General features: G+C 46.7%; 1 protein-coding gene, 1 non-coding gene and 1 pseudogene across 3 annotated transcripts in view; 1 reads left to right on the top strand and 2 right to left on the bottom strand.

Moving 5' to 3' along the window:
• Positions 1–24,337, bottom strand: part of LOC124787753 (phosphofurin acidic cluster sorting protein 2) — a 691,488-nt gene that overhangs the window by 512,742 nt on the left and 154,409 nt on the right. The gene's annotated exons all lie outside the window — the stretch shown is intronic.
• Positions 7,554–7,671, bottom strand: LOC124722528 (annotated as a pseudogene).
• On the top strand, positions 9,799–9,872 carry Trnat-ugu. The gene has a single exon. It is a non-coding gene; the product is annotated as a tRNA-Thr (tRNA).

The following is a 24,337-nucleotide window of genomic DNA, read 5'->3' on the forward strand; positions in this document are numbered from 1 at the left end:
ATTTCATTATTACTCCACCGTCCACCGAGAAACTTTTTATTGGTTGATCAACACTAGTATCCCACGCTTCTGTGTTTCCTGAATTATTTTGGCAAGAGTCGCCAGACAAAATGAACGAAACCCAAGATTAAAACTGTATCGTCAGTCCCTATAGTTCGCACAGAATGTCCAACTACCCCTACAGCCTAATCTAGGGCTGAGAACTTTTCGATGGTCCTGAGGCAAAGACAAAAAATTTTTCTTTAAAGGATACATCTCCACCACTTGACTGTATATTTCTGTATTTTTCTTCTGTACAATCTAGATTTAGACTTTCACGCTATTTTCAATGTTCTTAGACCATTAACATCATTTTACAAAGCTCGACATATTTGCTTAACCATTAGTACAATTGTTGAGCAAGTGTGTTTAACTGTATATTCATCATCCTGCACAGTACACAGGAAAATGATGTGAATGGTTTAAGAATATTGTACTCGAAAATGACGTGAAAGCTGAAATCTAGATTGTACGGAAGAAAACTACAGGAACACAGTTAAATGGCGGTGCATCCTTTCAAAAAGTAATTTCGGCATGTTGCTCAAACGTACCTCGTACTCACGTGAATCAGAACTGGCGATAATTATTGCTTTCGCTCGATTTGCTGCAGGACGCAAAATTGCTCACGTGTCTGAAAAGAACTAAAAGGTCCTCTGACGCCAAAGAAAACAGGGAAACGTTTGAACGCAAGAGTTCACCATCCAGCGCTCTGACTCCAAATTGACTAGCTCTCCCATCAACGGTAGGCGACCCGTCGATTTCGCCCGGCTGTTGTAAAAATTTTACGAACTCACTTGGTGCCGTCTCCTGGTAGTGTCTCCATTTTCCGACGTCTCCGTCTTGATATCCAGGAAAAAGACCGCACATTTTTCGGTCACCCCAGAAACTGTACTGCCACCACAGTGGCCATTTCTGAAGGCAAACGTATTTACAATACCCTTACTTCGTGAGTCCCCTAACAGTACGTCGACAAAGGAGTTGGTCGTGACTTGGTCGGTTCCACGCTTCCCAGCATCCACTGTGCGTTTGTGTCGATCGTCGCTCTGGCCCTCGACATGCCGAGTGAGAGGCAGTCCCTGCGTAACAGGTGTTGTGTGAACGCTAGCGGGAGAAGAGTCCACGGTCAAGGACCCGCGTACGAGAAGGTAAATAGATAATCAAGCACTGTTACATCAAGCACACCGCGCGCTTATTGTACGTGTGTAATTCGGGCGTTCTGAATAAGAGTTCCACAGATTAAATCACTGAACTAAAACTCCTCCAGAACAGGCCATGAAGGCCCAACGGTACCGGCCGGCCGCCGTGTCATCCTCAGACCACAGGCGTCACTGGATGCGAATATGGAGGGGCGTGTTTTTCTTTTTTTTTTTGTGGTTTTAGGGCGCACAACTTCAATGGTCATTAGCGCCCTGACTACTCTAAGAATGCACCGCGAGGCACAAGTTGACAACAACAACTAAAAGGGAAAACACGATAAAAGACAGACTGACAGGCATAGGAGTAAAAAACAACATCATCAAATGTCCGTAGCGAGGTTTGTCAAATTGATAAAACAAAGAACACGAGCAGCTGCTCGTGGGTCATCCGCTAAAATGGCATCGAAAGTATTAGGCAGGTTAAGATCGAGGCGCAGTGTGTGAAGATCTGGACAGGACATTAAAATGTGTCTAACCGTCAGCAAGTGCCCACATGGGCAGAACGGCGCCGGCGCAGCCATCAGCAGATGGTGATGGCTGAACCGGCAGTGTCCAATTCTTAACCGGGCCAAAACGACCTCCTCCCGCCGAGAAGGGCGTGAGGAGGACGTCCAAGCCACGGGAAGAGGTTTTAAGGCCCGAAGCTTGTTGTCGGTAAGTGCAGCCCAATCGGCATGCCACAGCGACACAATGCGCCGACAAATGACCCTGCTAAAATCGGACGAAGGGACACAACAAGAAGCTGTCCGAGGCTGGAGGACCGCAGCCTTGGCCGCGGCATCTGCAGCTTCGTTCCCAGGGATACCGACATGGCCAGGAACCCACATAAAGCTAACCGGAGAACCGACGTTCACCAGCTGCTGAAGAGAGCGTTGGATCCGGTGTACGAAAGGGTGAACCGGGTACGGATCACTGAGGCTCTGGATGGCGCTCAGGGAATCTGAGCAGATGACATAAGCAGAATGTCGGTGGCGGCAGATGTAAAGAACAGCCTGGTAGAGGGCAAAGAGCTCAGCTGTGAAGACCGAACAATGTCCATGGAGCCGGTATTTGAAACTTTGTGCCCCGACAATAAAGGAACACCCGACCCCGTCATTGGTCTTAGAGCCATCTGTATAAATGAAAGTCATGTTGATGAACTTCGAACGAAGTTCCAAAAAACGGGAGTGGTAGACCGAACCGGGGGTGACCTCTTTTGGGAGCGAGCTGAGGTCAAGGTGAACGCGGACCTGAGCCTGGAGCCAAGGTGGCGTGCGGCTCTCGCCCACTCGAAAGGTTGCAGGGAGTGAAAAATTAAGGTGTTGAAGGAGGCGACGGAAGCGAACTCCAGGGGGTAGCAGGGCAGAGACATACAACCCATATTGACGGTCAAGAGAGTCGTCAAAAAAGGAACGATAAGACGGATGGTCGGGCATTGACAGTAGCCGACAGGCATACCGACAAAGCAGTATATCGCGCCGGTAGGTGAGTGGCAATTCGCCAGCGTCAGCATGAAGACTCTCTACGGGACTGGTATAAAATGCTCCGATCGCAAGTCGTAAACCCCGATGTTGTATGGAGTTGAGGCGGCGTAAGATGGATGGCCGTGCAGAGGAGTATACGAAGCTCCCATAATCCAGCTTGGAGCGGACGATCGACCGATATAGACGAAGTAGGACGGTTCGATCCGCTCCCCACGACATACCACTGAGAACACGGAGGACACTTAAAGAACGGGTACAACGGGCGGCCAAATATGACACATGTGGAGACCAGCTAAGTTTCCTGTCAAAGGTAAGGCCTAAAAATTTGGTTGTCTCCACGATTGGGAGAGCAACGGGACCGAGTCGTAAGGACGGTGGGAGAAAATCTTTGTAGCGCCAGAAGTTAATACAGACCGTCTTCTCGGCAGAAAAACGGAAGCCATTGGCGACACTCCAGGAGTAAAGACGGTCAAGAGAACGCTGAAGACAGCGCTCCAGGACACGTGTACACTGCGCGCTGCAATAGATGGTAAAATCGTCCACAAAAAGGGAGCCTGATACATCAGCTGGGAGGCAATCCATTATTGGATTGATCGCGATGGCGAAGAGAGCGACGCTCAAAACCGAGCCCTGTGGCACCCCATTCTCCTGGCGAAATGTGTCGGACAGGACAGAACCCACACGTACCCTGAACTGTCGATCCATTAAAAAGGAACGAATAAAAAGAGGGAGGCGACCGCGAAGGCCCCATGTATGCATGGTACGGAGAATGCCCGCCCTCCAACAGGTGTCGTAAGCCTTCTCCAAATCAAAGAACACAGCCGCGGTCGGGCGCTTCCGCAAGAAGTTATTCATAATGAAGGTCGACAAGGTAACCAGATGGTCAACAGCAGAGCGGCGCCTACGAAATCCACATTGTACACTGGTAAGTAGGCGTCGAGACTCGAGCAGCCAAACCAATCGAGAGTTAACCATTCGCTCCATCACTTTACAGACACAGCTGGTAAGCGAGATAGGTCGATAACTGGAAGGCAAGTGCTTGTCCTTCCCCGGCTTAGGAACCGGGACAACAATAGACTCGCGCCAGCATGCGGGAACATGTCCCTCAATCCAGATGCGATTGTATGTACGAAGAAGAAAACCTTTACCCGCAGGAGAAAGGTTCTTCAGCATCTGAATATGAATAGAATCAGGCCCTGGAGCGGAGGACCGTGATCGGCCAAGTGCGGTTTCGAGTTCCCGCATGGTGAATGGGGCATTATAACGTTCACAATTCGAGGAGCGGAAGTCAGGTGGCCTAGCCTCCTCTGCCTGTTTGCGGGGGAGGAAGGCAGGGTGGTAATGAGCAGAGCTCGAAACCTCTGTGAAAAAGCGGCCGAAGGCATTGGAGACAGCCTCAGGGGTCACAAGGACTTCATTCGCGACCTTCAAGCCAGAAACTGGGGAGTGGACCTTAGTGCCAGATAGCCGGCGCAGGCTACCCCAGACAACAGAAGAAGGAGTAAAACTGTTGAAGGTGCTTGTGAAAGCAGCCCAGCTGGCTTTCTTGCTTTCTTTAATAATACGACGACACTGAGCACGTAATCGTTTATAATTAATACAATTCGCCACTGTAGGGTGGCGTTTAAAGGTGCGTAAAGCACGTCGACGAGCACGTAAAGCGTCTCTACATGCTGCGGTCCACCAGGGGACCGGTACGCGACGTGGAGAAGAAGTAGGGTGAGGGATGGAATATTCAGCAGCAGCGAGAATGACTTCCGTGAGGTGTGCGACCTGACGATCGCAGCTTGGGAAGGTTTGATCCTGAAAGGCCGCCCTGGAAGAGAAGAGCCCCCAGTCTGCCTTGGAGATGGTCCAACTAGAGGAGCACGGAGAGGGCGTATGCTGCAGGAGATGGATAACACACGGGAAGTGGTCGCTCGAATATGTATCAGCAAGTGCATACCACTCAAACCGGCGTGCAAGTTGGGGAGTACATATAGAGAGGTCTAAATGGGAATAGGTGTGAGATGTGTCCGAAAGAAAAGTAGGGGTGCCAGTATTGAGGCAGACAAGACTGAGCTGGTTGAAAAGGTCTGCTAACAAGGAGCCCCTCGGGCAGGATGCTGGAGAGCCCCAAAGGGGATGGTGGGCATTGAAGTCTCCAGTTAACAAAAATGGTGCAGGTAGCTGAGCAATAAGTTGCATCATGTCTGCCCTGGTAACGGCAGATGACGATGGAGTGTAAACGGTACAAAAGGAAAACGTAAAAGTGGGGAGAGTAATGCGGATGGCAACTGCCTGCAGGCCGGTGTGCAACATGATGGGATCGTAGTAAACATCATCCCGGACCAGCAACATAACCCCTCCATGAGCTGGGATACCTACCACAGAGGGTAGGTCAAAACGCACAGAGGTGTAGTATGCCAAGGCAATTTGATCGCATGGGCGGAGCTTCGTTTCCTGGAGGGCTACGACGAGCGGACGATGCAAGCGGAGCAGCAACTTCAAGTCCTCTCGGTTGGAGCGAATGCTGCGAATATTCCAGTGAATAAGTGCCATCGTAAGAAAAGGAAGATGAGAGAAGGGGTCACCTCGAAGGCCGCTTAGGGCCTGGCTTCGAGCGAGCACTGCCGCCGCTATCAGTAGGCGGACAGTCATCGTCCATGGGGTCTATAGGGTCATCGGCCATCTCGGGAGGATGGCCGGGAGGGGGAGCTTCCTCCACCGGTGAACGGCCAGATGTACGGCTACCAGCGGTGCGGCCAGGCGAAACGGATGACGGCCTGGGGCGGCAACCGCTGGGTGGCGCAGGAGAAGAAATGCGCCGTGGCGGAGAAGGAGAACTGTGCTTCCTATGCGCCTTTTTGGATGGACGTTTGGTGGAAGTACCGGTCGAAGGCTGGGAGGTCGAGGGACGGAGGAAGTCTGCACGGGATGGTTCCTTCTTGAAGGCCCGTGCATCTGACTTCGGGGTCTTCGACTTAGCAGAAGCTGAGGAAGGGGCTGGTGTCTGTGGGGTGATGGGAGGAAGAGGAGACGTCGACCGCGCGATCTTAGCACTGGCCGAACGGACGACCGTGGTGCTGAAGGTCAGATCGCATGTCTGGGTTACTACCTCCCGGGTAGTCCGAGGAGAGGCGAGGACAGTACTGTATTTCCCCGCTGGGAGCAGCGTGGGCTTCCTACTAGCCAATAGCTTGCGAGCAGCCGAGGTGGACACTTTCTCTTTGACCCGAATTTCTTGGATACAGTGTTCTTCCTTATAGACAGGACAGTCGCGGGAGGATGCGGCGTGGTCACCCTGACAGTTCAGACAACGAGGAGACGGAGGTGGACAGTCACCCTCATGGGCATCCCTGCCAGAAGTGACACATTTAGCCGCATTGGAACAAGACTGTCGAGTGTGATTGAAACGCTGACACTGGTAGCAGCGCGTAGGTGTCGGGACATAGGGGCGAACAGAAATAACCTCGTAGCCCGCCTTGATGCGCGATGGCAGCTTAACACTATCGAAGGTCAAGAAAAGTGTCCGGGTCGGTACAAGGTCGTTGTTGACCTTTTTCATGACCCGATGGACAGCCGTCACGCCCTGTTCAGCGAGGAAAGATTGAAGCTCCTCGTCAGTCAATCCGTCGAGGGAGCTAGTATAGACTACACCACGAGACGAATTCAAAGTTCGGTGGGCCTCCACCCGGACAGGGAACGTGTACAGGAGTGTGGCACGAAGCAGTTTTTGTGCCTGAAAGGCACTCTCAGTTTCTAGTAATAAGGTACCGTTACGCAACCTGGTACAAGATTTGACAGATCCGGCTATGGCATCTACGCCCTTCTGAAGAACGAAAGGGTTGACAGAGGAAAAATCCTTTCCGTCCTCAGATCGAGAAACTACGAGGAACTGTGGGGCAGGCGGTAGTACTTTTGTCACTGTTGGCTGGTCAAGTTTCCGTTTTTGGGCAGAAGTCGAGAGAGATGGAGTAGAATCCATTGCGGAGGAATCCCCCATGATTGCCAGCGTCTCCGATGGCGCGCTCCTTCCTTGTGGGGACCCTCTCAGAGGGCACTCCCGCCTTAGGTGAATGTTTACACCTCAGGTCACACCTCCCGAGAAACAGACGGAGGGACCAATCGGCATGGTCAGAAGGTATCAGCTCAGGCAATCACCCCTCCCCGGGCCTGGCCTTTACCAGGGGGTACGCGCGTGCCTTACATGTCTACCCAGGGCGGGGACTTACGCGTTACCCCGTCACCGGCTACGCGTGCGAACGCGTGGGTCGGCCTTCAGGCACGCACAGGGAGGAAGGAAGAAGAGGAAAAAGAAGAGAGAGAGGGAGAAAGAGGACAGACTGTCTCAAACGCCGAGGCGGAGACCAGAGAAGGCAAGGAGAAGAAGGCAATGAGAAAGCAAGGAGAAGAAGGCAATGAGAGGGCAAGGAGAAGAAGGCAATGAGAAGACAAGGAGAAAAAGGCAATGAGAAGGCAAGGAGAAAAAGGCAATGAGAAGGCAAGGAGAAAAAGGCAATGAGAAGGCAAGGAGAAGTCAAGGGAAAGAGTAAAGAAGACAGTGAGGTGGAGAAGAGCAAAGAAAGGAACCAACAAAAGGAAGGAGGAAACGAGAAGTGAAAAACCAAAAAGATCACGATTATAGGTCGTGGAACCGTCCATCTCCGGACGCAGGCGCTAACTACCCCCGTGAGGGGGATGGACTCCTTTTAGTCGCCTCTTACGAGAGGCAGGAATACCTCGGGCCTATTCTAATCCCCGAACCCGCAGGGGGGGGGGGGGGCACGTGGTCAGCAGCACGCCGCTCTTCCGGCCGTGTGTCAGTTTCCGAGACCGGAGCCGCTTGCCTCGCAAGGGCTGAGTGCAGCCCGCTTGCCAACAGCGCTCGGCAGACCGGATGGTCACCCATCCAAGTGCTAGCCCAGCCCGACAGTGCGTAACTTCGGTGATCTGGCGGGAACCAGCGTTATCACTGCGGCAAGGCCGTTGGCAGATTAAATCACTGTGTTGCCACTATTCTGGCTTGTGGATCGTATGATGTTTGGGCGCTTTCCCAGTTGCTTCTCCCGAGTTTCATGTCACCAGACTGTCTGTTAAAGCATATTATATTGCCTGCACTATACAACAATAGGAACGTTTCTCCAACGGGCACCAGGTTTGCAGTACGCCAATCGATACAAGTCACGAGGTTTAAGTTTACGGCACAATCTACGTTAAATGTTCGTCAGTGCGTATTCAAGATATACCGGAAAACCCAATGCGCTGAGACGTTCGTCACTACTAGTGCTTGTAAGGCTCTGAAGCCAGTAGTTGCTTTCTGTCTTGCTGTATCGCGCGATCGCTTTCGGAGGAAGGCACGAATTGGTACGCGTTGGAAAGGCAAAATATATAAACCAAATCCATTTCTCCGATTTATGTGACCGACTGCTCTATAAAACAACTACCAAAGTAGACACCGGCTTCAGATGTAGAAACAATTCCTTAACAAGTGTAAAGTGCATGCGAAGACTATCAGTACGTCTCGAATTTGTGCTACGACAGGTTCAAAAAATGGCTCTGAGCACTATGGGACTTAACATCGGTGGTCATCAGTCCCCTAGAACTTAGAACTAATTAAACGTAACTAACCTAAGGACATCACACACATCCATGCCCGAGGCAGGATTCGAACCTGCGACCGTAGTGGTCACGCGGTTCCAGACTGAAGCGCCTAGAACCGCACGGCCACAACGGCCGGCTGCTACGACAGGTGATTTCTCCAAATGACACAGTAACTGTCTAGAAAATGTGTTTGGAGAACAAAAAGAACTTTTAGCATTCATTAATGAGATACATATTACTGTTGAACCCATGTATTAAACGTGAAACGGGGCATGAGAAATCTAACAGCAAGACTCCATTAATTTTAAGACTAGCATTTCGAAACTTGGCGACATGAAGCAGTGACTGATTTTAAGGTAGCAAGTACAGAAATGCAGTAGCGAGAAGTTCGGCTCACTAGCCTTTACAACTGCCCAAACGTCCTCCTCTGTACTGGTCGAAAAAGAAAAGAAGAAAAGCCTAATTTCGCGCACCTCCCGCACACGAACATATGTGAAAGAAATTATACTGTAATAGCGACAGCTGAAAATAAAGGTTTTCAGTAGCTGTGGATTAACTGTCGTTTGAACGTTCTCGTCAATTTCAGTCTCAGGTTTCTCCCGGTGATTAATCTTTATCTCATCACAAATCAAAACTTTGGCATATACTTGATACACCACTTCAGAGTTGACACTAGTCACTGTAAAAGCGCTTATGATAAACGTGAATACCAAAGGAAAACTAATCGGTTCAGATGTAAAAACCGCGCAATAAAGCAAACTTCCAACTTGGACAGTTTCTGGGGTGCAGTGTGATACGTAGCGGACACGTATATTCGCTGCCTCTAAAAGGCATTTGATAATTGGTATTTCTTGCCACAAATAGTTTTCTTTCAAATCCGGTGGTAGCTTCGAAATGACTGCATACATCGAACACAGATCATACACGACGTCAAGAATACCATTTGCCGTAAGTCCAAAACCAATACCACAATGCAATACGTGATGTATGATGCGCGTATAAGTGCGTGTGTAGGCTACACATCAGAGAGAGAGAGAGAGAGAGAGAGAGGAGAAAGAAGTGTGTGTGTGTGTGTGTGTGTGTGTGTGTGTGTGTGTGTGTGTGTCACGCAGTGCGGACACGTAACCGGATACGGGTACGAGACTAGCATCTCTGGAATGTATCTGCGGCAGTGGGCAGCTATGGAATTACAAAAAAGGCGAGTCGACGGAGGAAAATACGAGAGCGCGCCGTCCGTGCGCAAGAACCGCCAGGGCCGGAACAGAGGGGCCGATTGTGCTGCGGCCGGAGGGGACTCGCCGGGCTGTCGCCACGGCACAAGCCGCAGGCATAGCGCACAGCCCCTACCCTCACTCACTCACCAGCGGCACACACCGCTTCGCTGTTTCTCCACCTTTAAAACGCGCTGTACAGCAGACATTCTAATTACGAATGTAGTGTGGGGCAATACGTTGAGAATGTGAGTCTCGCGGGAGGCGTGCCAGAGATAAATCCCTCCACTCACACTATCCTCTGTGTCCTCGGTGGCTCAGATGGGTAGAGCGTCTGCCATGTAAGCAGGAGATCCCGGGTTCGAGTCCCGGCCGGGGCGCACATTTTCATCTGTCCCCGTTGACATATGTCAACGTCTGTAAGCAGTTAAGGGTTGTAATTTCATTCTAACTTACAATGAGCACATTTCCCTCCAACCTGAACTTGATTTTTGTGCTACTACTATGGAAAGAGTAAAATCCTACCTGAAAACAGCTAAAGTACCTTTAGCTGCGGTATAGCGTAATTTCGTCGTAGCCCTGTTCCATCGTGTTTCGTTTATAGCTCCATATCAATTGAACCTGTAGAAACCGCACAATAAATTCAAATTGCTACAAAAGTACTTTGCACGTTCAGGTAGAACATTCTGGAAACTCAGTCACACCGAAATAAAACAGTTCAACAAAATGCACAGTCCCCACTAATATTACGGCGACATCCAAAATCATTAAGCAACTCTCTAATTTTTATTACCATTAACAACACGAAAATATCTCTATTTTGAAACAAGACAAGCTATTTGCTCCTGAACGTCCCACCATGCTTGTATACTGTACTAAGCAACTGCTCCATGGACTTCATGCTGGGCTTGGGTTCCCCTTGTGCTGGCATAAGCTGGCGCCAGCACACCATGGGGCAAAGAAGCTGCGAGACGCAAGATTAAGAGGCCTACAACAGACTCGTAGTAAACGGGCCGCCAACGCCCCCGTCGGCCGCCAGTATTTAGAATCGCCGCCGCTGACCGGACGACGAGTCTGTCGCACCGTTTTAGGTTCCATCCAGTCTGTCATCAGTCGCAGCCCAGCGGGAATCGCAGCAGCAGTTAGCTCCGCCGCTAACTCAGAGACTGGCAACAAGTAGTAACCGTAAAAGCGTACATAGCGGACTTTGTACTTCACCAGCAGTGAGGCGAACGTGGACTAAACACAGAGCTTGTACCACAACAATTATTGTGAGATAAGTAACTCTCTATTCTTGTGAATAAAGAACCCAGTTAATATATGTGTGCAGTTTGTGTTATGGAAAGAGGGTACCGGCCACCAAAGAACATCCTCTCCTTCCTTCCCATGGTACAGCTCTACAGACACAACGAGACGACATAAAACATCTTAAAACACAGCTTCTCGCAAATACTCCGCTATGAAACATTTTTTTTCTAGATTACATTTGTCATTCGTCCATACTGCCCACGAAACAGCTGCCAACTCCCGACGTTCCGCTTACTTTTTCTCTGTATGTCTTTAATGATCTTACAGATTTTTAATGTTTACTTTACAATTCACCTTGAGAACATCATTCGTTTACTTTCATTTCATATTTCACACAACTTTCATTCATTATATTTTTCTATGTTTTAGATAAAGTGAAGAAACAGATCGTTCTTGGGGAAGTGGTCAAGCAATCAGCAAAAAAAGGGTGTTCCACGTCCCATACATGTGTTTCTTACTCACAGTCTTCTCGTTCGTCAGCAGTAGTAACCGCTGTCCTTCGATCGCAGAACACAACAGTGTCATAGTTTTAGAAAAAAAAAAAAAAAATGGCTGTGACCAGGTGGTAGTCCCGAAGAGCGCAGTGGAGAGTAAGCAATTAACTGCGAAATGCTAGTGTCACGTGCCTATGTCGTGCGTGTCGTTAGCTGTCGGTAAGTGTGGTTGAGCAGTGTCGCGCCGTTCGATAATTCGACCCGGTTTTCGCGTTGCCGATCGATAATAAGCGGGAACCGCTAGACAGCGGCGATGTGCCACTCTCGCAAGATGTGCTTCTGCTACTCACCGAAAGAGAACAGCGCCGGCTGGGACGCGTGCGGCTCGCACGATGTTGCTCACTTCTAAAGCACTGCAGATACACGTACAAAACTCACAACAGCGGAAAAATGCTCCTGTCGGAGCACAAAAAAGACAATACGTTCCTCTGTAAAAGACTCTGGACAGAAAGGTGGGAATCAGCTGGCTCAATCCTCATTCCGCCTCCCCATCCAAAATTGTGGCATGCGAATATATCCGCGCTCTTTTAGCGCAAGTGTAGATCCTTTAACCCAGACTCTTTGGAGTTGAGCCTTAATACTCGGCATCTCCCTCTCACTTCCACTGCCTGTATATGTCACTCTCCCAATGTCTCCTTTTTTTCTCTACCATTTATTTACAATACGTCCCACTGCGACTGTCTCGTCTCTCACTTACATTTTCTCCTTCCGTTTTCTTTCACACTCCCACTGTATCCACCATATTCCAGTAGCTCAGATATTTTGGGGGCTCAAACTTACAGTTTCCGCTGTTACCTACGTGTTCAAAATTTAATTCCAAATAGCACGGTCCCGTATTCCTACGTGTTGAAGTACGCCGGCCTGGAAGGGTCCACACACCCTCCCCCTCCTCCCCCCACACCTGCTTGCGGTTACTACTCATCTGTATTTTTCATTTCTTTATCTTTCACTCCCACCTTCTCTCTCTCTCTCTCTCTCTCTCTCTCTCTCTTTCTTTCTTTCTTTCTTCCGACTGCCACTGTCTCCCCTCTCTTCCGACGTCATTGTCCCTCCGCTACTCTCTTTCAGCATAGAAAAGTGATGTTCGCATATGAAAAGTTTTGGTGAGTAAGGCGAAATGAGACAGTTAGTTCCCCACTTTTTTGTGAGTCTTTAGAAGAGGTACATATTCGTCTTTTTTGTGCTCCGATAGTATTTTCCGCTGGTTCCCTTCTTTTTTTGCTGCTACAGCAGGATGCGCTGTGCATATAAAACGAATATTTTACTGAATTTTCATCCTTTCCAGTTTTACGTAATTTGGACACTCTTTTTAAGACCCTTCTTAGGCCATTTTTGTCACTGCAGTACCACTTTAGGCATATTTGTACAGCTGTCAAGTGCTAATTATACAGAGACAACGCGTCATAAAGTTTTACTGGTGAAAGAGTGCTGTCTAAACCACACTTTGGTGGCCTCTGAACCCTTGCTATGACCCCAGAAGCACTGTCATGTGTTCACTGATTCAGCTAAAACTTTAATTTATGTGTCAGACCGGATATTACGTGCGTAAGTGTGGTAGTTCTGAACCTCTGGATCTCGGTAACGAAAATGATATCGAAAAAAGTTTCAAGGTACCCCAAGATCATCATCTGAAAAACATATGGTAAAAATTTCGACGTTTTGCCATGTATAGAAATTATAGGAGTGACCCTCCCCACAACTGGTACTTTTCGTACCCAAAAAAATTATAGTTTTCCGAGGATATCTTAGGAACCGCCCACGAGAAAATGGTGCTTTTATAAGCCGACTAAGGTCGATCCTACACCAAAGTTAATGCAAAAGAAGGAACCAACTTGCTGAATTTCCCAGGGCTGGTGGAAGTGAGTACTGTCTACTTTTCGACCCTAGGGTAGCTACAGGAAGCCCGTTCATCCGATAGCTATACAAATGATCGTTAGGGCAAAGGCTATCCAAAACACTTGATCCCTTATTTCTGTGAAACAACAGAACGCAAGATGTGAACTCCCGTAAAAACGCATTTTCGTGCGCGGATTTTTGGAAGATATTCGTACCGTGCTCAGCCATCCCTCGACAGATTGTGTTTGTGGCGGCCTGACATTGTTTCGTGGTCACAACAGTGTTTTTAAATTTTAAGCTGAAATTACGAACTTGAGTCATGTTTCGATATTTCTGAAAATAATTATCAAAAAATAAGTGAAGTATTTGGAAAAAGTGACATTCTGGCTATGGAGAAGTCTGTTGACGTACTAGATACTTTTTATTTTAGACAGTATCATACAATCTTTCAAGAACACACCATAACCGGGCTCAGCCATACGTTGGCCATCTTCAGATTCTATGCGTCACAGTTCCTTTGTTGGCCAAATGCTGCCCAGACGCATAGAACCTGAAGATGGCCGACGTAAGGCTGAGATCAATGACGAGTGGTGTAATGATTGTGTCTGACACGGAAGGAAATGCGTAATTTCTCTCCTTTTATTCCATGGGACTGGTAACTGTAGTTAACTGGATTACTGGTCTGGAACTTTTTGCTCTGAAATGTTTTCACAAAACCAAAATGCATATTGTCCATTTTATTTATTTTCGCTTGCTATGTCCCTGCAAGGCCGCTATCATACATAGTAAAAGTGGAGTGGCCCGTTACTCGTGCGTGTAAGGCGGTGAATGAAAGTGAAAGTAGGACGCTTCCCTGGTCTGTCCGTTTCTTGTGCCTTTTTGGTAACGTGTGTTTTCGGACAGTACCTGAGTTCAAATAAACGCGTTCGCTTGGCTAAAAGTCTCCCACTAGGTGACGCAATTCATGGACATTACGTGGTTCAGTCGCACAACAGTCAGAGTTGGGCAGAGAACACGAGCAGTGAATGTCTTTGCATAGACGGCAACGTTCTTGTTTCGATGGTTACTTTCATTTAAATCAGGAATGTGAGAAGACCTGACAGTATTCTCTCAAATGTTTTACAGATATGGATCTGTTAAGAACTGAGAGCTATAGTACTTTGCTGTAAGTAGAGTCCTGAAATGTGTTAGTATGGGAGTTTATTAAGCTATCAGGTCGACAGCTGCTAGTACGGTCGGGATGATCAAGTCGTTACTTAATCGGCGCTAGGATCCCGAGGCGGACCCAGCTTGACATGAAACTTTCTCCTGTATTATTAGCTTTTGGAGACCCTCGACAGAAAGAGGTAAATGCCTCGCGCATTCACCCTGACCGGAGTGAGTAATTCTTCTCATTCAAGGGTCTTAGCCTGACGCGAAACAATGGCTCTGTGGAAAACAGACAGGGGCCCCTGCAGGAACCAGACCGCGTCACTTCGTTCGGTTCAGAACTGTTGTGCAGCAGCCTTTCAGACAGTAATTCCACCTCGTTTGTGGCGAACTTGTTCTCAAGAGTACGAGACGCTCTACACACCCTTCCGCACCGTTAGCTATACCTCAGTTATTTTGTCGCCAACACTACGCAGCCTGTACGACATTTTTTAGTGCTGCAGAGTGCTTCACGTGTCCGGCAAACAATACCGGGCAGGCCGGCTGCAATCGCCGACGACGCTTAGGCACTGCCGTATCGCTTATAGCCGAACACGGGTTAGGAGCGCGGCCTTGGAAGAGTCCGAGAAAATCGTTGCACCACTTAGCGTTTCAGAGTGGTGTGTCAGCGGAATCTGGTCACAGCTCTGTGGAGACTAAAGTTGAAACGTGACAAAGTAACGGTGGTGCATCGAATAACCACTTCAGATTCTGTGCTCGACGTCAGCACCACAGATTCATTCCGCCATTGCATTCTTGGACAGGTTCATCCTGAAATGTCCTGCTCTGGCAGAAGCTCATTCCGCCATTGCATTCTTGGACAGGTTCATCCTGAAATGTCCTGCTCTGGCAGAAGCACGGCTGCACGTCGACTCGCAGAACAATCAGCGTTGGGGTTCTCAAAATCCTCATTCGTCGCATCCAGAGCCTTTGCATGACGGGAAAACAGGAGCGTGGTGCGCTATTAGGGCAACACCAATTACTCGACAGCTGTTTTCCCAGCAATGCATAACTTCTGATAGTTATGAGAACAATATACTGCAACCTGTTTTCATATAACTAGCAACTAACGAAAAATTACAACAAAGCAAGAGTACACAGTCACGACAGCACGGCGATACGTGTTTGATCATAGGCTGATTATTAAATGGCGCAATTTTTCCTGGGACTTCTTTTCAAGGTGGGTTGATCGTTTGGTCTCCCTCCCCCCCCCCCTCCCCCCCCCCCAAAAAAAGAGGAGAGAGAGAGAGAGAGAGAGAGAGAGAGAGAGAGAGAGAGAGAGCAACCGATACGCCACCTGCCAGAATATACCAATGTCAGAGTTCCGACTGCGGAAAAAGTACAATAAATAAGCAGTGAACACCATAACGGATGTAATATCCACTACCAACCAATGGTATACTTCACTATCCACTATCCTCAGACCTCGACAAATAGGACGAAGTTCAGACTATAAATGGTTTACGATAATGGTCACAACGTTAGGAAGATTGATTGTGCCGAAGTGAGTACAAAGAGAAAGATAAGTAAGGTTGACAGTACGTGTACTTAATGCGTGTGTGTGTGTACCGTTCCTCATAGCGACGACGTCGCCCTCCACAATCTCTGGCGGTGGTTTCTGCGGTCACGTGTTTTTCCTCAGCTAACGTTGTCCTAATTACAGAATGGTAACGCAACGTGCTGACTGTACTACAAAATATACGTCAAGTACAAAAAAAACCATGCTTAATTTTAGGAACTTACTAACGTCAACTGCAATTTCATGCCGCATACTGGTTGCTTACCTGTAACAGAAAGTACAATGTTAAGATCAATTCTTTGAAACTCGAATAGCAGTGTTCTTAGAATACTGACCTATAGCACATGTTTATATGCTGTACAGTAAAGGAAGTAGAATAGTATTTCGACAAGATTTACACAATTCTGCTTAGTTACACACCCAATAGGATCAGCCTTATCAATGTTGCTTGATTTCACCATTCTCCGTTTGAGATGAAAGAAGCATCTCGAGGACGTGAAATGGCGTTACCAAGCAATTGCAAATATAAATACCTTGGAAAATCGCCATTATGCAACCTTTAAACAATCTTGTTCGTCTGATAACGCCTCTTTACGGCATACTTCTGCAACGCACATAAATATAAAGCGGATTCTGGCAGTCTTACTGCTTCAAAGAGACTCATGTCTCGCATTCATGGAGGAGTACAAAATTCCAGTTTAGAACACGAGAACTTTGTAAGGTTTCATACGCAGGCATATATACAATCTATTTCACAAAAAAGTTTTTCTACCAGTAAATCAAAATTAAAGAAGCCAATGGAAATGCAACTCTGGTTATTACAGCAACGCACCGAACTTACGGCCGCCGGCGGTTGTATGTCTTTGGCTTGTTTCGTTTTAAAAATTAAGGAAGGGGGACGAAAGAGTCGGGGAGAGGGGTGACGAGCTGTGTCACCGTCTAGGTAATTACAAAACAAGCGCTCGTACTGTTAGGGAAGCGTGAGGAAGGATGGCGGGAACTCCTTGAGTGCAGTGTGAAGGCCTCACCGCCGTGAGAACTGCCGTCTGTTGTTAACGAGACATTTTACCTGGGACAGAAGTAGTGGTACGGAAAAAATCAAATCTTTTGATCTACTCGTTTATTACAGGCAGTAATTCATACGATGGTTGTTAAGAGAGTGATAGACGGTGCACACGCACGCACGACGGTAAGCGTCCGACTACGACCCCAGCCGTGAGCCAATTTTATTTGCGAGTTCTTAAGCTGCACTACAGTCAACGCACCGACCACTATCACCCACGGTTTTGCGTATTTTCTACGTCTTACCAGTCTTGCTAATTGTCTCTAACCACCACCCCATTCGGCTTCATTACTTACACACACACACACACACACACACACACACACATGCACACACACATGCACACACACCAGATAGAGAAACCACACTATTTAACATAGCTTCAGTAACTACGTTGTTATCTCTCAAGTTTCTCTGCGGGACAAGTATGACAGCAACGAAACAGTGCACGAACAGTCCTTAATTCATCGTGATAACTCCATTCACAACAGCGACGCAGCGCTATAATTTGTGTTCCTGGAAAGCAGAACGCAACCGTGTCTTCTCTTCTTGGACTCGAGGTCGATGGTTATGCATATTTCCATAGGCAGTTAGGAGCAGTTTTAGAAGCCACCTGGGCTGACCTCTGGCGAATCAATACCGCAAAAATAGCACAGACAAATCATCGCGGTGAAGCGCTTCTCGGAACCCCTGGCACAATGACAAAGACTGCGTCAGATTTCCTGTATGAAATATATAACGGCACATGCCTTACAGGACGATACATACATTTAAGCACCAAGCACAATGAAAGTTCCTGGTGACATCATTCACATCTTTGCTCTTGCTAACAGCGCCATCCGACGGTGCCATAAAACGTCCGAAATCGAGTCCTGGTCCAGCAAGCCATTTTAAGCTGTCTAGGAATTCTGCGCATGTTACGTCATTTTTTCTGCGCCTCTTTATATTAAGTAGAAGAAAGGAAGCGGAATTAAGATTTAGCATCCTGTCGACGTCGCAGCTATTAGGGACGAATATTAAAACAGGTGACATCCTTCCAGCAGTACACTGTATCACACGACTTTGAGGTCAAAATATACGGAACTAATGATCGTGAGTAAATTTTGATTCACGCAAAGAAATTCCACATTACGACAGCTACTTACTTACACAGCAACTGGTCAAGGTGACGACCTGCCGTCTCACGCAAGCACTACAATGGACCGTATCCGTATCGCTGGACACCACTGGTTTTTCGATCTCATTTTTTTATGTTTAGGGTTCTCTACTGTCTGTATCAAAAGAGGAAATACAATGAAGAGGTACGAAAGATCAACTCATTCTTTATAGATGACCCAGGAATTAGTATCAAAAGACGGTTATATAAATCAGTCCTCGAACTGTACTTAACAACACAAATACACAATTCTGAAATATATGTACATAAAAGTAACAATACAAGCGTTCACTCACTAGGTCAGGTTATCCTCCATACAGAGGCTGATGCACGCAGCGACCGTTATTTTGATTTGCAAATAATAGATTTCAGCTATCAGTAGCCCTTTGGAATATTTATTGGCAGATCTAGATTTCGGCTAGCAACTAGCCATTCTCAATGCACTATCCTTTTTTGGTCAATGCATGTAATGCCTGTTGGTCTGGCTTTGTACACAGTTCATGGAATACTGTGTACGAATGAAGAGTCCCAACCCGTCACTGGCCAGACTGATTATGTTTACCTCGCAGCGGTGTCACGCAGAACAGACTCGCGTGTGTTCAGCGTAACAGTTACACAGCCTCCGTCTGCAGGAGAAATTATATTCTGTCAACTTTGATGTTTTCATGGCAAAATCATCTCTGTCAACCACGATAACCATTCTGTCGAGTTCCACAGACTGCCATCACGACATCCGCCAGACACATTACTATGATGTACTGCGCTGTACGAACCAAAATAAAAAGTTAATGAAAGAGAGATCTGAAGCCATCGATGGTTGTGAATGGCGTTTTGGAACAGTCGCAGCGATGTGGAAATGTGATACCCTGACAAAAAGTAGAATCCAATTGGAGAGTACAATACAGCTCACATGGAAGTTTACGCCAGTATGTTAACTTACTTCATAAGGAAGATACACCAGGCGCGTGCATTCTCCGCGTGCAGCTTGTGCAGACGTTTCTGATTTCCCACACTGAGTTCAGTATGGACCAGGAAATGAAAACAAGGAAGTGCGAACGGTTGACGTGGCAGCCGGCCACGAGCGTAAGGAAGCGAGAACTTTCTGGGGGGTAGCAGTGGGGGGGAGTGTCTTACGGACTGGCCCTCCTCGATTTTTTTCACACTTTAAGGATCAAGGTTAGTGCCTAAACCAGTATGACGCAATTCTAATATAGGAGTACATATATCATTTGAAGATTAGATTTTCGAGCCCTGTTAAGTAGAGGTAACTCCCAGGATTTTGAAAGAAACGCTGGCGGCAGATCGCGTAGAATCAAGTCTTATATTCGCAAATTCCCCGGCTCCATTTGCTAGTGGCAATCTTTTTTTTTTTTACTTTTATTTAAATCCTGTATCTATAATCAAACTGAAATGTTAATGAAAACCGGAATCATAATTTTAATAAATATACCTTTATTTTTAATCAGTAATCCAACGAAAAAATTTGATACAGATGCGGTACGCGAAACACCTTTTTGTTAAATGAAAAAAATTATACGCAGCAATAATTCTGTTCAGCCGGTAGAAATTAAAAAAAGGATTTAATTTCAATTTGATCTTCTGTATTTTGTACCAAACTTTAATTTATTCCGAATATTCTTTTTCATGTGCAATTTCTAACTAAAAATTTAAAAAATGTTATAACTATTGAACATAAATATGAGACCGTATTTGTTAATAAACATTTACATCCGATAATAAACAAAGAATTTAGATATTAATTTCAATTTTAATAATCAACAGACTCAGTTGCACCGTTTACCTAGAATTTACCTATGTTTCAGTCGGGATAACCCAACCCTCTTCAGAATAACAGTAACTACCGTTTGTCCATAGTGGTTACTGTTATTCTGAAGAGGGTTGGGTTATCCCGACTGAAACCTAGGTAAATTCTAGGTAAACGGTGCAACTGAGGCTGTTGATTATTAAAATTAATATTTATAAGTTGCTGACAGGGCCGCAAAATGTTGCAGATATTTCAATTTAGATATTACTAAAAAAATGCCACTACCGGGAATCGGACGACAGGAATCGCGAATGCAAGATTTAACGCGCGCTCCGCTACCAGCTCTTCTTTTAACGTAGTGGAGAAGTTTTGTACTGAACAGCGCTCAGAAATCATCCAATCTTCAAAGACAGTTGTTTCAGATTTCTTTAAATTTTTTTATTGCCTCGTACGGGTGTAGGAAACTGATGTTCGGGCACTGATATTCAAGTCGTCTTTAAGAAAATCCAGGGCACCCTGTCAGTGGCGATCGCCGCGGAGTGACTCGCGGTCCGGGTTTACAAGCCGCCCCTTCACCGCGTCGCGACCGAAGCGAGGTGGCTCAATGGTTAGCACACTGGACTCGCATTTGGGAGGACGACGGTTCGATACCGCGTCCGGCCATCCTGATTTCGGTTTTCCTTGATTTCCCTAAGTCACTCCAGGCATATGCCGGGATGGTTCCTTTGAAAGGGCACGGCCGACTTCCTTCCCTAATTCGATGAGACCGATCATCTCGCCGTCTGGTCTCTTTCCCCCCCCCCACACACACACACACAGATTTGGGCGACACGACTCAAACACTGACTCCAACGTGTTTGCCTGGAGAGAGAGAGAGAGAGAGAGAGAGAGAGAGAGAGAGACTGACTTTGATCTGGCTGAGACTATACGCAGGGGAAACATTAGCAGGAAAGGAAGAGGACTAGAAAAATAATTAACTACAAAACACACCGGTTACTGGGTGTATATTGAGGGCAGAGGTAAACTTCGGCTGCTTTCACGATTATATATTGAGTCTGAAGTACAGACGCTTAACATTTGATTGCAGAAGAGAACCAGCAACTAAAACTATACTATACGAGACGTTGCGGTCGGCAAGAGTGAAATCACCCCACAAGCTCTCAAGCCCAACTTCCTGACTGTCTTCCTTAGGGCGAAGGAATGTGTATCCGATTGCCGGGTGACCACGGCTGTGCCGTTCGTCCTCTTACTTCGCCCGTTCTTTCTGCATCACGCCTTTCATTTTGATTTTCTCAAAAGTGATTTTAACTATCTCTAGCGCACGATTTTACTGTCTGTTCTATGCTCTGGCTTCCGACCAGGAGAGACGCTTCACAAAGCTGCGTTCTCACCTGTCATTATAAAAGGGATATATAACGATTGACATTTCCAACTGTCAGAGCACTGCGTAAATGCGCTGGCTATTACGAAACTGTTTTTGGTTACAACATCCCTCCGTTCATCGGTTTCGTTATGGGGCGTACGCTTCGTCTTTGTTCTGATGCGCACTTCCTTCTCTGAGAGTTCATATATTCGGTAACTTTTTCACTCGTGAGTACAAGGCCTTTGCACCTCTTGGTGAAACTGGAACTAAGTGATATGAACAATAGCTCATACGTAAGCTGCTGCTTCACTAATTAATCCATTATAAATGACAAAGTGTTCATAAAGACCAGCGATCGATGCGCACTGTATAAAACCAGTCTTCGGACACTCTGTATCTCATTTGATCCACACATCAATCATAAAAAATGCGCTTCGCCATGCTGTGTCAGACACATAACAAGTACCAACAGATTTAATTCTGATCGTGTATTTTTTCAATGTAGAGGGAGGTTCCTATGTGCCGTGAACGTCACTTAGTGGTGGGTTGATAATTCTGCCTTTTTAGTACGAAGATCAAATCGGTATTTGCAACCTGCGTAAGTCAGCACAAAATTTGACGAAATATCCTGTATCGGTCATTTCTCTCATCTTTGTGCTTACTGATTCGGTGTTTTCTAATATTTTGCTATGAAGTCTTACATCTTTATTTAATGTTTAAAAATTACGTTCATACCTTTTGGTCTTTTTTTACTACACAGTCTGTACATGGCAGGCTATCGAAACGCGTAATTGACAGTGTCGAGTGATTAACTAAAGTGCTATATAGACAGTTTTTCTATTTCACACAGAACTAATCAAACTCCTTAGAAGATAATTTGAAGAAAGGCAAACCTAGATTGACAGCGTTTGTAGATTTAGAGAAAGCGTTTGACAATTTGAACTGGATTACGCTCTTTTAAATCCTAATCGTACCAAGGATAAAATACAAGAAGCGAAAGCTTATTTTGCACAGAAACCAGAGTGCAGTTATTACTCGAAAGACTTGAAGGGACAGTAGTGGCTGAAAAGCAAATGAGACAGGGTTGTAGTCTGTGCCAGATATTGACGTTATTGAATCTATACATTAAGCAAGATGTCAAGAGAACCAAGGACATATCCTGGTAAGTGAACTGAAGTTGGAGGAGAAGGAACAGAAAGTTTGAAGTGTGCCGAGGACATTGTAATTCTCTTCGCAAGAGGGGAAAAAAAGCTGATGATGGTCGAAATAAAGAGGATATACAATGGAGGCTGGAAATAGCTACGAAAGCATTTCTAAAAAAGCGAAATTTGTTAACAACTAATATACACTGAGTGCCAAAGAAATTAGTATAGACGTGAGTATTCGAATATAGAGATATGTAAACAGGTAGAATACGGCGCTGCGGCCGGCAACGCCTATATAAGGCAACAAGTGCCTGGCATAGTTGTTAGATCGGTCACTGCTGCTACAGTGGCAGGCTATCAAGATTTAAGTGAGTTTGAACGTGGTGTTACAGTCGGCGCTCGAGCGAGAGGACTCAGCATCTTCGAGGTAGCGATGAAATGGGGATTTTCCCGTACGGCCATTTCACGAGTGTACCGTGAATATCAGCAATCCCGTAAAACGTCAAATCTCCGACATCGATGAGGCCGCAAAAAGACCCTGCAAGAACGGCACCAACGACGACTGAAGAGAATCGTTCAGTGTGACAATAGTGCGACTTTTCCGCAAATTGCTGCAGATTTCAATGCTCGGCCATCAGCAAGTCTCAGCGTTCTAACATTCAACGAACCATCATCGATTTGGGGTTTCGGAGCCAAAGGCTCACTCACGTACCCTTGATGACAGTACGACACAAAGCTTTTAAGTCTCGCCTAGGCCCGTCAACACAGACATTGGACTGTTGATGATTGGAAACATGTAACCTGGTCGGACGAGTCTCGTTTCAAACTGTATCGAGCGAATGGACGTGTACCGGTATGGAGACGATCTCATGAACCCATGGACCCTGCATGTCAGCAGGTGACTGTTCAAGCTTGTGGAGGCTCTGTAATGGTGTGGGGCATGTGCAGTTGAAGTGATGTGGGACCCCTGACACGCTTAGATAGAACTCTGACAGATGACACGTACGTAAGCATCCTGTCTGATCACCTGCATCCATTCAAGTCCATTGTGCATTTCGACAGACTTCGGTAATTCCAGCAGGACGATGCGACACCCCACACGTCCAGAACTGCTACAGAGTGGCTCCAGCAACACTCTTCTGAGTTTAAGCACATCCGCTGGCCACCAAACTCCCCAGACATGAACATTATTGACGATATGTGGGATACCTTGTAACGTACTGTTCAGATCTCCACGTCCACGTACTCTTATGGACAGCCCTGCAGAATTCATGTTGTCAGTGCCCTCGAGCACTGCTTCAGACATTAGTCGTGTGCGGCACTTCTGCGTGCTCGCGGGAGCGCTACACGATGTTACGCAGGTGTAGCAGTTTCTTTGGCTCCTCACTCTAAAGTAGTGTTGGAAAGTATTTTCTGAAGGTGTATGCTTCGAGAGGAGTTTTGTATGGTAGTGAAAGGTGGACTATAGTGAGTTCAGACACGGAGAGAAGAAAAGAAAACCTTTTGACATGTAGTACTACAGAAGAATGAAGAACACTAAGTGGGTGGATCAAGTAATTAGTGAGGTACTGAATAAAATTGCATAAAAAAGAAATTTACGGCACAAACTGATTAAAAGAAGGGATCGGTTCGTAGGAGACATCCTGAGTTATTAACGAATCGTTGATAAAGGGGGAAGTGTGAAGGAGGGGCGTTGGATTGTAGACGGGAACCAAGGCGTGAATACAGAAAGCAGTTTAAAATGGATGTAGGTTGCTGTAGTTATTTCAGGTATGAATAGGCTTCCACAAGACACACTAGATGCATAAGACCAGTCTCGTGACTGACGATCACAAAAACACTGTGTTGCTTGGTGGGTCAGTGCCAGCACGAAGTAATGGACGCTATCGATAGGGGATCTCAAGTTGATTCCGTATTTCTAGATTTCCGGAAAGCCTTTGACACCGTTCCTCACAAGCGACTTCTAATCAAGCTGCGGGCCTATGGGGTATCGTCTCAGTTGTGCGAC

This window comes from Schistocerca piceifrons, chromosome 1 (assembly GCF_021461385.2).
Source record: "Schistocerca piceifrons isolate TAMUIC-IGC-003096 chromosome 1, iqSchPice1.1, whole genome shotgun sequence".
NCBI classification, from domain to species: domain Eukaryota; kingdom Metazoa; phylum Arthropoda; class Insecta; order Orthoptera; family Acrididae; genus Schistocerca; species Schistocerca piceifrons.